At 31.8% G+C, this 13,911-nt stretch overlaps 1 long non-coding RNA gene across 1 annotated transcript; it reads right to left on the bottom strand.

The window, feature by feature from the left end:
• Positions 1-1,226: 1,226 nt before the first annotated feature.
• On the bottom strand, positions 1,227-3,479 carry LOC136063393 (uncharacterized). Its single transcript, XR_010625067.1, has 2 exons — positions 3,201-3,479; positions 1,227-2,021 (listed from the first exon to the last, which is right to left on the bottom strand). It is a non-coding gene; the product is annotated as an uncharacterized LOC136063393 (long non-coding RNA).
• Positions 3,480-13,911: the final 10,432 nt, after the last annotated feature.

The raw sequence follows: 13,911 nt of genomic DNA, 5'->3' as shown, positions 1-13,911 counted from the left end.
CTAGAATCAAAAAAAGTATATAAGAATGAAATTTTGTAATAGTAAATAAATAAAGCACCCAGAAAATCAAATAGTTTAACTCAAAGGTGAGGAAAATAAAACATTTATTCCACAAAAATGATAATAACCCCCACACCCAACAAAGAATACCAGGATCAAAACCAAATCTATCTGCTGATGCACAAATTGACAAATCACAAAGTAGCAAGGCATAGGTTAATTAAGATCAATATAGCCCAAGAAGCCTAACAGCTCAAAATCAGAAAATGTAGTGAGCTCAAGTATAAGTGCAAACCAGTTTTATCCCTAAAATATGAAGCTAACAAACAATTAAAATGCAGATTGCAGATAGAAGAGGTGGCACTATATTCTATAGAGAGGAAGTTGAGTTATTGGTAAGAAAGCCAAATTAGATTATCTTGCAAACATAGGTATCAAATCCTAGAATGCAACTATACAACCATAACAACATTGCAAAACAGGAAGATTTAAAAAAAATAAAAAATAAAAATAAAAAAAGTAGTAAAAAGCAAAAATCCACTGGAGATTTAAGGCTAGAATAAAACCCCCAAAAGAAATGCTATTTAAAAAAAAAAAAAAAAAATTAGAACATTCCAATCAATCATAATTCTCCACATACAAATTCTACAATTGTAATCTGGCAGTAATTATATAGATCAAAGTTAGTAATACTAATGTGAACAGAAATTTGTTAAGATAACATTACTCTATAGCAAACTCATTAAGATAACATTACTCTATAGCAAACTCATCACATAAGTCCACATCGTGAAGCCACCTCAACATGAACTTTCCTATTGCTAAGCTACACCAGTGCAGTAGCACATAAGATACCCAAAATTGGAAAAGTGAGAATATTCAAGACTTAAAATCTACTCATTGCTATCCAATTAACACTATAACCTGAACAAAGTTGGTCACATGTTCAACCAATATCTTGACCTTCCTTATACTATTTTTCTTGGTTAAGTTCAGTACCTTATTTTTCACATGCTGAAATGATCCAAACTGCAAAGTTCAGAACTTTGTTTACCTTACTAAACAACATACGTAAGTTAAAGGGTTTAGATGCATGTTTTTTATCAAAGAAGGAAGGTGTTTGTGAGTTTCTAGAACAACCATATATAGGCTAATAAGTACACATCAATTAGTTTTTACCAAAACATTTCATATTACCATAAGTACAAAAGCTATGGAACAGCAAATTCAACATCCAAAAACAATGCAAAGCCTTGTTGACTAGTCTTCAAATGATACAGGCAAACGAACTTGAGGAACCAAACAACAATTTCCCATCCGCTAACAAGTTGCATTTAAAAAATTGTATGAGATATTCTACTTATGTTCTATCAGCAACCAGATACAAAGCCTATAAGGCTGCAGTTGTTAAAACAACCTATTAAAACAACCTATGTATTAGGATTAAAATAATTTCCTTCAAATTTTTACTTCAATGACTACTTTTTGAAGAGTCCATTGTAAAATTTACAATAATTTTGTAATTACTATTTGCCCAAAAAAAGAGGACATATATCCATCCCCAATTTATCTGGGCTAAATTTACAATACAACAAAGCCAATCATGCAATAATTAAACCATTTAGTTCCAATAAATCAAGGTCAATAATATGATTGCGAACAGAAATTTGTGAAAATCACTTAACACTTAAGAAAACTCATCACGTAAGTCCACAACATCAAGCCACCTCAAAATAAACCATCCTACTGCCATCAAACTACACCTGTGCCAGCACATTAAAAATTAATTCAACACCAGCTTCTTATATACTTATCAGTCTCTATCATATAGGATAACCAGCCATATTCACTTTGCCCAACAGGCTCTAGCTTGGAAAATGAATATCACAACACTCAAAAAACCACTCATTTTTATTCATTTAACACTATAATAACATGGAAAGAGCTGCTCATATGTTCAATAACCGATATTGACCCTTCTTGTACTGTTTGTCCAAGTTCAGTACCTTATTTTATACATCCTGAAATGATCCAAACTACAAGTTAAAAGAACTTTGACCAACTTTTCTAAGCAACCAAACATAAGTTAGGGATTGAATTGTGTGTTTTGATCACATAAAGAAGATGTGAGTGTTCCTAGCAGAAGCATGTACAGGCAAAGAAACACTTATCAATTAGTTTTAACCAAAAGATTAAAATGGCTAAAAACATTCCTTATTACCCAAAAGTACAAAAACTATGGAACAGAAAATTCAACATTCAATAAAAAAAGTAAAGCCATCTTGACTAGTCTTCAAATGAAACAAGCAAAAGAAATTGTGGAACCAAACTACACTTGCCCACACCAAAACAATCAAAGTTTTCTTTATTTAGAAAAATTGTATATAAGACTCTAATTATTCTCCATCAGCAACCTCATACACGGATGACTAGGCCTCAATTGCTTAAACAGCCTATGAATCAGGATAAATATTTAACTTTGAGAACTACTTTTTGAGGAATCGTTGTGAAATTCACAATAATGTATGTAATTACAATTTGCTAAAAATAAAGACATATAATATAACCCCAACCTGTCCAGGGCTACAATTTTATTCTCTCAAAAAAACAAAGCCAAATATCATGAAATAATTAAATCAATGACATATATTTCCTCCTAAAATCAAATAAAATATATGAGAATGAATATCTAGAAGAGCATGCACACCTATCTTTTATAATTTCTCTAATTTAGCTCTTAAAAAGTTTTTTTTTTTTTTTCTTTTCTTTTCAAATTTGCAGATCCACTTTTACAATTCACTCTACGTCTCACTCTCTATTCTTCAATTCTTTCTATTAAAATATTAAAACAAACCCATATAGACTTTTCTCCAAAAATATACCAGATCAGACCCAAAATACTCCAAAAACGCTCGGTGAGACCAAAATGAGCTGAATCATAGAGTACAACTTTAGAGTTGAGAAAAAGAAAGCATTTTTTTTTTTTGTTTTCACAAAAATGATATAAATTACACATACAACACAGATTACCAAGATCAAGACCACAGCTAAATATCTAATGACAAATAAACTCAAAAAGCTGTAAGGCAGAAATTAAAGATGCATACATCCATGAAAACTACACCGCATATATATCAAAATCAACCAAGTTCCTAAATAACAATCAAATCTGCATAAATCATAAGTATATATGTATCAACCTCGTTCCTGAATAGGCAGAAAGATATATAAACGACCAAGAACTCAAGAAGCGAATCTCTGCGTTTTCTAAACTTTCTGGTTCTATTTTATAGACAGAACGATAAAACACAATTTTTTTTTTTATAAGAAAGATAAAGCACAAGAAGTTGTGTACACATGTTTTTTCAGTAATAATTTGAAGAGAGAAGAGACAAGTGCGAGTGTGCGACAGTCTAGATGGATAAGTTGCAAAAGACTCAGCCGCGTGTGCACATGCTCTCTTTACTCCTTTAAAATGTCCACCGGAGATGTTAATTTTTGTGCTATTTATTCTCATGTGTTTGGGTCGATTCAAATGGTTTGGACTAGAAGCTTACGCTATAGCCTATGGGTTTCACTCGCTTCTCGATTCAAATGGTTTGGACTAGAAGCTTACGCTATAGCCTATGGGTTTCACTCGCTTCTCACTTCTAAATTCTATGAATCTGTCCACTGACCCAAATTCGGCAGTTGGAAAGTAGTTTGTTGTACCACATTGGAAAAGAAAAACTTGGCTCAAATGGACTGTTGATTTGGGGCCCAAAATGGAAGATTTGATTTTGGAGGCCGAAATCAATTTCCCCTATCAAAACTTCTCAAACCTGCCAGCAGAAAGAAAAAGGCCCATATCCACACTATTTTGGTGTTTGGTGTGCTATGCTAACTTGATGCTAGTGTTCTTAGTGGGTCTATAATATAAAGTATAGGTCTAATGGGTTTGTAGAAAGATATAAAGCTAGACTCTTGGCTAAGGACTACACTCAACATGATGGGCTTGACTACTTTCAAATATTTTCACGTAAGCCAACAAGGATTATTTTAGAAAATGATCAAAATTAATAATTTCTATTGCAATATTGATTTAATTGTGTATTTTTACTAGTAACTATATATTTATTTAATTTGGTGCTTCATTTTAAAATTTGTTTATATATGACAACAAACTTAGGTACAATTTTTTATTTGTTGTACTTTAGGTTTCTTAATTAAAATTAAACAAATCATTGTAGGACCAATACAATACAAATTATGTTACTTTCCCTAAAACAATTACATTTAATGTAATATATTTTTTGAATTTAAATGAGAAACATAATGTATAGAACCTAAGAAATTGCCTCAAATGTTTAACTCATAGGCAAGATAACATGCTTTCTACAGGGTTGGCATAAACCTCACCAATGGTATCTACCTGAATTTTGGTCTATCTTTATATAAAAATGTGTGTAATTATTTATTTGTACATATATGTGTACATGTGTTAGAATTAGTGTCAATTTTATTTTTTGGATGGTTCAATAATTATGAGAGGGGGGAAATGCTAGTGTTCTTAGTGGGTCTATAATATAAAGTATAGGTCTAATGGGTTTGTAGAAAGATATAAAGCTAGACTCTTGGCTAAGGACTACACTCAACATGATGGGCTTGACTACTTTCAAATATTTTCACGTAAGCCAACAAGGATTATTTTAGAAAATGATCAAAATTAATAATTTCTATTGCAATATTGATTTAATTGTGTATTTTTACTAGTAACTATATATTTATTTAATTTGGTGCTTCATTTTAAAATTTGTTTATATATGACAACAAACTTAGGTACAATTTTTTATTTGTTGTACTTTAGGTTTCTTAATTAAAATTAAACAAATCATTGTAGGACCAATACAATACAAATTATGTTACTTTCCCTAAAACAATTACATTTAATGTAATATATTTTTTGAATTTAAATGAGAAACATAATGTATAGAACCTAAGAAATTGCCTCAAATGTTTAACTCATAGGCAAGATAACATGCTTTCTACAGGGTTGGCATAAACCTCACCAATGGTATCTACCTGAATTTTGGTCTATCTTTATATAAAAATGTGTGTAATTATTTATTTGTACATATATGTGTACATGTGTTAGAATTAGTGTCAATTTTATTTTTTGGATGGTTCAATAATTATGAGAGGGGGGATTTCAACATCTGGAAGTAACAATTCAGCTAAAGACATTTGGCATGTGTTAAAAGTATTTCAAAACATTTTATTGTGTAACAACAAAATCTATGTTGAAATGAAAAGGTTGCACCAAATTAACAATGACCTTTAGGTTGATTGGCCTGACACTTTTGAGCGTTTCAAACGTCCAATGTTTAAATCTTCACCTCTTATTTGAAATATATATATAAATACCATGAAATTGCCCAGATCTATTAAGTATACAATTTAAGCACGACACATGACCAAACCAATATATAGGCAGCTAAATTATATGGACATAAAAAATATAGTCCCTCAACAATGTGTTCTTAAAAGATTTTATTATCATTAAATACTAGTGTAAGTGTTACACACAACAAAATTTTGTTACAATAAAATTATTATGAAGTTTTAGGGATCAATTCAATATAGCATTTAAGCATGGCGCAAGACCAATATATGGGGAGGTGAAGTTAGCTAGGGCCATAAAATTGTATAGTTGATGAATTAAATCTTCTAATTGTTAATAATGCGTTAGTGATCATCCTTTTGTTCCTACAGTCAAACAAAGAGAAAATGATAAAAGTTAATGTTTTAGTCTAATATTAACTGAGTTGTATACTAATAATATATATATATATATATAATCTTTATTATGAATTCTTATAAGTTGTTGAACATATATCTCTTAAAAACAAATTAAGAATAATTTTGAGAATTAATCCAATTATAATTATTTGTATTTTTTTCTTTTATTGCTGAGGGAGATAAACTAGGAGCAAGCTAAATGGTTCAGAATAATTACTAATTTACTATAAATTACCTAGTTAATTAAATGAGCCCCACATAAGATAGAAATAGTAAGGATGAATGGTATATGGTTGGTAAGCCGCAAGTCTGGCCCCGTTGACTGCAAGTAAGTTCCAGATGAAGACAAACACAAAAATGATACCAGCTTAAGATAAAAAATGATCCAGCTCTGATACCATGTCAAAGATTCAAACTTTGGCTATGGAGGCCATAACCGAGACCCATAACCGAGACCAAACTTTGGCTATGGAGGCCATAACCGAGACCATAACCGAGAAAGAGGATTCAAACTTTGGCTATGGTTCTCATAACCGAGAGAGAGAGAGAGAGAGAGAGAGAGAGAGAGAGAGAGAAATTCTAGAGAGAGAGAGAAATTGTGTTCGTGAAATGGCAGCTCTGACACCATGTCAAAGATTGCAGCTCTGATACGATTGTAGACTTTGTAGTACTAAAAGGTAAAAATGTGATTTATCCAAACCACATCCAAACAAAATGTGCTAAAAATGGAAAAATGTGCTTTATCCAAACCTATAAATCCAAATCCCTCTACATCCAAATAAAATGTGCTAAAAATGTCTCAAACGCTTCCTCTACTGGGTGAGAATGAATATATCTTTTTAACAATTTAATTTTTACTTTTGTTGGTTTCAGTATTTGATACAATTAATTTTCTCTTGGTTACTACAGCAAACGAGCTTAATCCAGAGGTTTTACTTGCTGCTCAAGTAGTTCTTGGCCTATTCGTTCTCATAATCACACTCTTTCTCACGCTTCTCAGGTTTTAACTAACAACACTGCCATGTTAGTATCTACTATGTGGGTTTTACTTTTACATAACTCGGAGCATCAAATATAAATAAGTTGAAACAGAGTGTGTACTGCTTCATGCTCTGTTTTTATTAGAGAGAGAGAGAGAGAGAGAGAGAGAGAGAGAGAGAGAAATTCTAGAGAGAGAGAGAAATTGTGTTCGTGAAATGGCAGCTCTGACACCATGTCAAAGATTGCAGCTCTGATACGATTGTAGACTTTGTAGTACTAAAAGGTAAAAATGTGATTTATCCAAACCACATCCAAACAAAATGTGCTAAAAATGGAAAAATGTGCTTTATCCAAACCTATAAATCCAAATCCCTCTACATCCAAATAAAATGTGCTAAAAATGTCTCAAACGCTTCCTCTACTGGGTGAGAATGAATATATCTTTTTAACAATTTAATTTTTACTTTTGTTGGTTTCAGTATTTGATACAATTAATTTTCTCTTGGTTACTACAGCAAACGAGCTTAATCCAGAGGTTTTACTTGCTGCTCAAGTAGTTCTTGGCCTATTCGTTCTCATAATCACACTCTTTCTCACGCTTCTCAGGTTTTAACTAACAACACTGCCATGTTAGTATCTACTATGTGGGTTTTACTTTTACATAACTCGGAGCATCAAATATAAATAAGTTGAAACAGAGTGTGTACTGCTTCATGCTCTGTTTTTATTGGTTCGTTTAAATGGCGTAGCTTGAATTGTCCGTGGTATGAGGTTTGCATTTTCTTTTTTCTTTTTGCAGAATCTATAATGTGTGGATCTATTGTGGTTTGTAATGTTCTATGAATAAAGTGATTTTAGTCCAATTCTTTTTGAGGGCTTAGGAAAATTTAAACTGTTTGTTTTTGCGATTGTTTTCGGGCATGTCACACCCTGTTTTTCCTTTTTCTCCAAACTTGTTGAGGTTTATGAATAATAGTGTGGATCCAGGCCTTTCTCTTTCTGCTGGCCAGTTTGGGAAGTTTGAATTTTTCTGTGGTTGTGAAAATTTGAACTGTTTGGCTTTCTGATTGTTTTAGCACAAGTCATGCTCTGTTTTTCTTTTTCCTCTTATACTAGTTACAGTTCATGAATAATGGTGTGGATCTGGTTTTTATCAAAAAAAAAAAATAGTGTATGATTGATGCATATCTAATTGCTCTTTTGTATAATCTAGAACTGGGTTTCCATATTTTGGTTTTCCTAACAAACCAAATAACGGCTGTCTTTTTTTGATAAGTTTGCCTGCTCCAATTTTTTTATGAATGCATAATTTTATTCAAGAAGCACCAATAAAACAACAGTTTGCCTTGTCCATTTAAGCTATCTTTCCCTTATGTTCTATCACCTATGTGGTACAATAGAGTACTTTCCTAAAGCTAGATTTGGGTATAGCATAAGCTTCAAGTCCAAAGACTCCAAAGTCCAAACCATTTAATTGAACCAAACACATGTAGATAATAAATAGTCCAAAAATTAATATTTTTGGTGGGTGAGAGTTGAAGATGTCTGGATTTAATAGGTTGACCAACATTTTAACCAAAATAGTAAATTTGTAAAGGAAAATTTAATCCCAAATATAATCCAAACACTATTCCAATCAATTAAATTAAAAGTACGAATAATTTTTTTCCCCAAAATATAATCCAAACACTATTCCAATCAATTAATTGCCAATATGATCATAAAAATAAAACCCATAGTAAAGGAAAATATCTTTCTCCAAAAAATATATAGTAAAGGAAAATATTTTTTACATATTTTAGTGCCAGCCATAAATAAACGGCTAGGAACTAGAAGGAAATAAAGGATGAAGAAGCAATGCCCTGATGATGGGTTAGCTTAATAAATAACAAAAGAAAACAATAGTGGTAAAGAAAATTAGAAACAAGTGAAGGGTTTTTTTTTTTTTTTTCACTATCATTGTTTTACCTAACAAAATTGAATTATTAGAGATTATATGTGATTTCTCATCAAGATTTACTGTAAGTGACTCTTAAGGCCAAATTGAGAGAGAGGAATGAGATGGGGAAATGCAAATAATAATCATTTCCTTATAATATTTGTTTTATATATATATATATATATATTTGTGATTAATAACACATTAATTTGTAAATATTATATAGTAAAATTCATTGTAACCTTAGCATCACTCGCACAATAAATTTAAGGACAACATCTTTCATGATTTATTTCACAACTCCTAATATGGCTTATTGTATAACAAAAGTAGTATTGGTATATAACAAAAATGGTATTAGTAATAAAGTTGATTGAAAATAATATTATTCTAATCATAACCGGTTACATCAACAATTACAAGTTAAAAAATATTATATCCTCAAAATTACTCTTTTTTTTACATGAACATTAGCAACATGTGTCAAGATGCTTAAAATTAGAGAAGCTTAAAGCGAGTGCTACTTACTCTAAATAGTAGTATTACTCTTTCTTCTTATAAATATGGGAGTTAATTAACAATTGTGTTGCTCTTCCAACTTCCAACATCCATTTTTATTGGATACCACGCTACTCCTTGACATTGTGTTACCATTGGAACGATTGACATTATTTTTATGATCTCTCTAGCAAGGCATAAATTGTTCTCATAGATATAAAGCCTCAAATAATAATTTTTTTTATTAGTGTATGACATTGTTACAAGTTATAAGAGGATAAAGGTGTGAGGTTCTTTCAGAAATTCAGCTCATTCTGTATTGTGTAAACTTCTTGTTATTTGCTGTTTGATTGAACAGGGACGGAACCATGTGTAAGTAGAGGGGGGCTGTGCCCCCCCCCCCCCCCCCCCCCCCTAAATTTTTTCAAAATATTAAATAATAGGTATATATTTAAGATTTTAGAAAATAAGTTAATGAAAAATTATATTTGCCTCTCTCAAGAAAATTATATTTGCCCCCCTCGACTTCGAATCCTAGTTCTGTCCCTGTGATTGAATACATTCTTATTAATTAGTAAGTCCCTTGGGGGGGGGGGGGAGAAAAGAAAGGGTAAAGGGAACAAGTTTATTTGGATTGAGAGTCTTGTGCCCATTGTTGTTGAGCTTGAAGTGAATTTGGCCTAGGATTGGGCCTTAATAAAGGATTGTACAAACTGTGACAAGGACGTACATATTAACGTGATAGCAATTTTTCTAGCCCCGTAAAGGTGGTGGGGCGAGATTTTAGCCCTGTTCCATAGAGTGGGGCGAGGATGAGTTTAGACATTTTAGGCCCACCTTGGCCCACCTTGCGTTAATAAATGTTATAATTGTAAATTTTCATGCCATAAAACCCTATTATTTAAATAAACATATCAATATTAGCTTATTTTATTCTATCTAACGTGGCTTTCTACCTCTATTTGGTTATTTGTTATACTATGAGATTTTGTTTTTGTTGTGATATTGTCTTTGTTAAACACTTGGATAATATTATTTAGTTTTTGTTAAAAATTAGTTTGATTTGATGGGATAAATTCAGTTATAATTTCAAATATATTTTTATTAATGAAATAGTTTTATTAAAAAATATTGTAATAGTTTCAAGACAAATTAACAAAAAGTAGAGTTTTATGGGGTGGGCGGAACTTTGTGGGGCTCCAAGGGGAGGGGATGGGGTAACAAAATTTTTCCCATCATGCAGGGCAGGATGGGAATAGGGTAAGACAAAACTATGTGGGGTAGGAGGAAAGACCCCATCCTTCAGCCCCGCCTCTCCCCGCTCCATTGTCATCCCTAAACATGGACATTGGTTCAATTTTCAAATGAGATTGAAGTCTGAAAGACAATTTTGATTTGTTAATTTTCACACTAGACTTAAATCTGTTGTTATTAACGTGCTTGAAATAGAAGCCAAATCCACACTCAAGGTTCACTTTTTTCATCTTCTTTTTGCTTCACATTTAGAGCAACTTCCTACGTGAATTTGCTGAGTGAAGTCCATCAAAATTCTTTCTATTCTGACTAAAATTTGAGCTTTGGTAATTCAGCAGCTTAGGATCTTGGTCAATCCAATGAGGAGTTTGGTGCCTGTTTTGGTATCAACTTTTTTTGGCTTTTTGCTAAAAGTTGGCTGAATTATAGTTGTTACCTTTACTAATTATAAAATATTTCTCTTTGCCTCCAATTTCATGTTCGATTCCCATGATCAAATTTCATTAAGTGCCCATTTGTTTCAGCTTATAAGCTGACTTATTTATCTAATTTATGTGTAGTTTTTTATGGCTTTAGTATATATTTTTTTTATGTATAGTTTTTTATGGCTTTAATATTTTTTTTTTAATTACAATTGTATTTTNAGATGTTTGGTGTTTCTGACTGTTTTAGCACAAGTCATGCTCTGTTTTAATTTTCCTCCAAAACTTGCTGAGGTTTATGAATAGTAGTGTGGATATGGACCTTTTTCTTTCTGCTGGTAGGTTTGAGAAGTTTTGAAAGGGGAAATTGATTTGGGCCTCCAAACTCAAATCTTCAGTTTTGGGCCCCAAATCAACATAGTCCATTTGAGCCAAGTTTTTCTTTTCCAATGTGGTACAACAAACTACTTTCCAACTGTCGAATTTGGGTTAGTGGACAGACACATATACAATACAGATTCATTGAATTTTTTTTTGACACAACAGATTCATTGAATTTAGAAGTGAGAAGCGAGTGAAACCTATAGGCTATAGCGTAAGCTTCCAGTCTAAGCCATTTGAATCGACCCAAACACATAAGAATAAATAGCCCAAAAACTAACATCTCCGGTAGACTTTTTACAGGAGTAAAGAGAGCACGTGCACACGTGGTTGAGCCTTTTGCTACTTATCCATCTAGACTGTCGCACGCTTGCACTTGTCTCTTCTCTCTTCAAATTATTACCGAAAAAACATGTGTACACAACTTCTTGTGCTTTATCGTTCTGTCTATAAAATAGAACCAGAAAGCGCAGAGATTCGCTTCTTGAGTTCTTGGTCGTTTATCTATCTTTCTGCTTGTTTGGGAACCAGGTTGATACATATATACTTATGATTTATGCAGATTTGATTGTTATTTTGGAACTTGGTTGATTTTGATATATAAATGGTGTAGTTTTCATGGGTGTATACATTTTTAATTTCTGCCTTACAGCTTTTTGAGTTTATTTGTCATCAGATATTTAGCTGTGGTCTTGATCTTGGTAATCTGTGTTGTATGTGTAATTTATATCATTTTTGTGGAAAAAAAAATGCTTTCTTTTTCTCAGCTCTAAGTTGCACCATATGATTTTCAGCTCATTTTGGTCTCACCAGGCGTTTTTAGAGTATTTTGGGTCTGATCTGGTATATTTTTGGAGAAAGTTCTACATGGTTTTGTTATAATATTTTAATAGAATGAATTGTAGAATAGAGTGTGGGTATAGAGTGAACTGTAAAAGTAGATATGTAAATTTGAAAAAAAAAAAAAAACTTTTTAAGAGCTAAATTAGAGAAAATATTAAAGATAGGTGTGCATGCTCTTCTACATATTCATTCTCATATATTTTATTTGATTCTAGGAGGAAATATATGTCATCGATTTAATTATTGCATGATATTTGGCTTTGTTTTTTTGTGAGAATAAAATTGTAGCCCTGAACAGCTGGTTGGGGTTATATTATATATATCTTTATTTTTGGCAAATTGTAATTACATGCATTATTGTGAATTTTACAACGATTCCTCAAAAAGTAGTTCTCAAAGTTAAATATTTATCCGGATTCATAGGCTGTTTAAGCAATTGAGGCCTAGTCATCCGTGTATGTGGTTGCTGATGGAGAATAATTAGAGTCTTATATAAAATTTTTCTAAATAAAGAAAACTTTGATTGTTTTGGTGTGGGCAAGTGTAATTTGGTTCCACAATTTCTTTTGCTTGTTTCATTTGAAGACTAGTGAAGATGGCTTTACTTGGTTATTGAATGTTGAATTTTCTGTTCCATAGTTTTGTACTTTTGGGTAATAAGGAATGTTTTTAACCATTTTAATCTTTTGGTTAAAACTAATTGATAAGTGTTTCTTTTCCTATACATGCTTCTGCTAGGAACACTCACATCTTCCTTATGTGATCAAAACACACAATTAAATCTCTAACTTATGTTTGGTTGCTTAGGTAAGCCACCTCTTTTATTTGCAATCTGCATTTTTAATTGTTTGTTAGCTTCATATTTTAGGGATAAAACTGGTTTGCGCTTATACTTGAGCTCGCTACATTTTCTGATTTTGAGCTGTTAGGCTTCTTGGTTATATTGATCTTAATTAACCTGTGCCTTGCTACTTTGTGATTTGTCAGTTTGTGCATCAGCAAATAGATTTGGTTTTGATCTTGGTATTCTTTGTTGGGCGTGGGGGTTATTATCATTTTTGTGGAATAAATGATTTATTTTCCTCACCTCTGAGTTAAACTATTTGATTTTCTGGGTGCTTTATTTATTTACTATTACAAAACTTCATTCTTATATACTTTATTTGATTCTAGGTGGAAAAATACGTCACTGGTTTTTAATCATTGCATGATTGGCTTTGATGTATTGAGAAAATTAAATTTGGGCCGGAAAGGTTGGGTTAGATATATATGTCCCTTTTTTTGGGGCAAATTGTAATTACAAACTTATTGTGAATTTGACAACAGACTTTTCAAAAAGTAGTCCTTGAAGTGAAAATATCTTTCAACAGTAAATTATTTTAACCCTAATACATAGGCTGTTTAAGGAACCTAGCTTTATATGCAACGATTGATTATTTATGGTGGGGAAATGGGTGATTGCTATTTGTTCCTCAAGTTCTTTTGCCTTTGTCATTTGAAGAACATTTTTTTTGGATGTTGAATTTGTATTTCCAGAGCTTTTCTACTTTGGGAAATATTGAATGCCTTGAGCCATTTTAAAGTTTTGGTAAAACTAATTGTTGTGCTTTTATGCTTATACTTGATTGTTCTAGAAACACAGACACATCTTCCTTCTGTGAGCAAAACATAGGCATTTAAACTGTAAGATATGTTTGGTTGTTTAGAAAAGGTAATCAAAGTTCTTAACTTTGCAGTTTGGATAATTTCTGCATGTGAAAATAAGGTACTGAACAAATAGTATAAGAAAGGTCAAGATTGATAGATTGACATATG

This window comes from Quercus suber, unplaced genomic scaffold (genome assembly GCF_002906115.3).
Source record: "Quercus suber isolate HL8 unplaced genomic scaffold, Cork oak 2.0 scaffold_521, whole genome shotgun sequence".
Taxonomy (NCBI): Eukaryota; Viridiplantae; Streptophyta; class Magnoliopsida; order Fagales; family Fagaceae; genus Quercus; species Quercus suber.
This window is presented reverse-complemented; position numbering and strand designations above follow the sequence as displayed.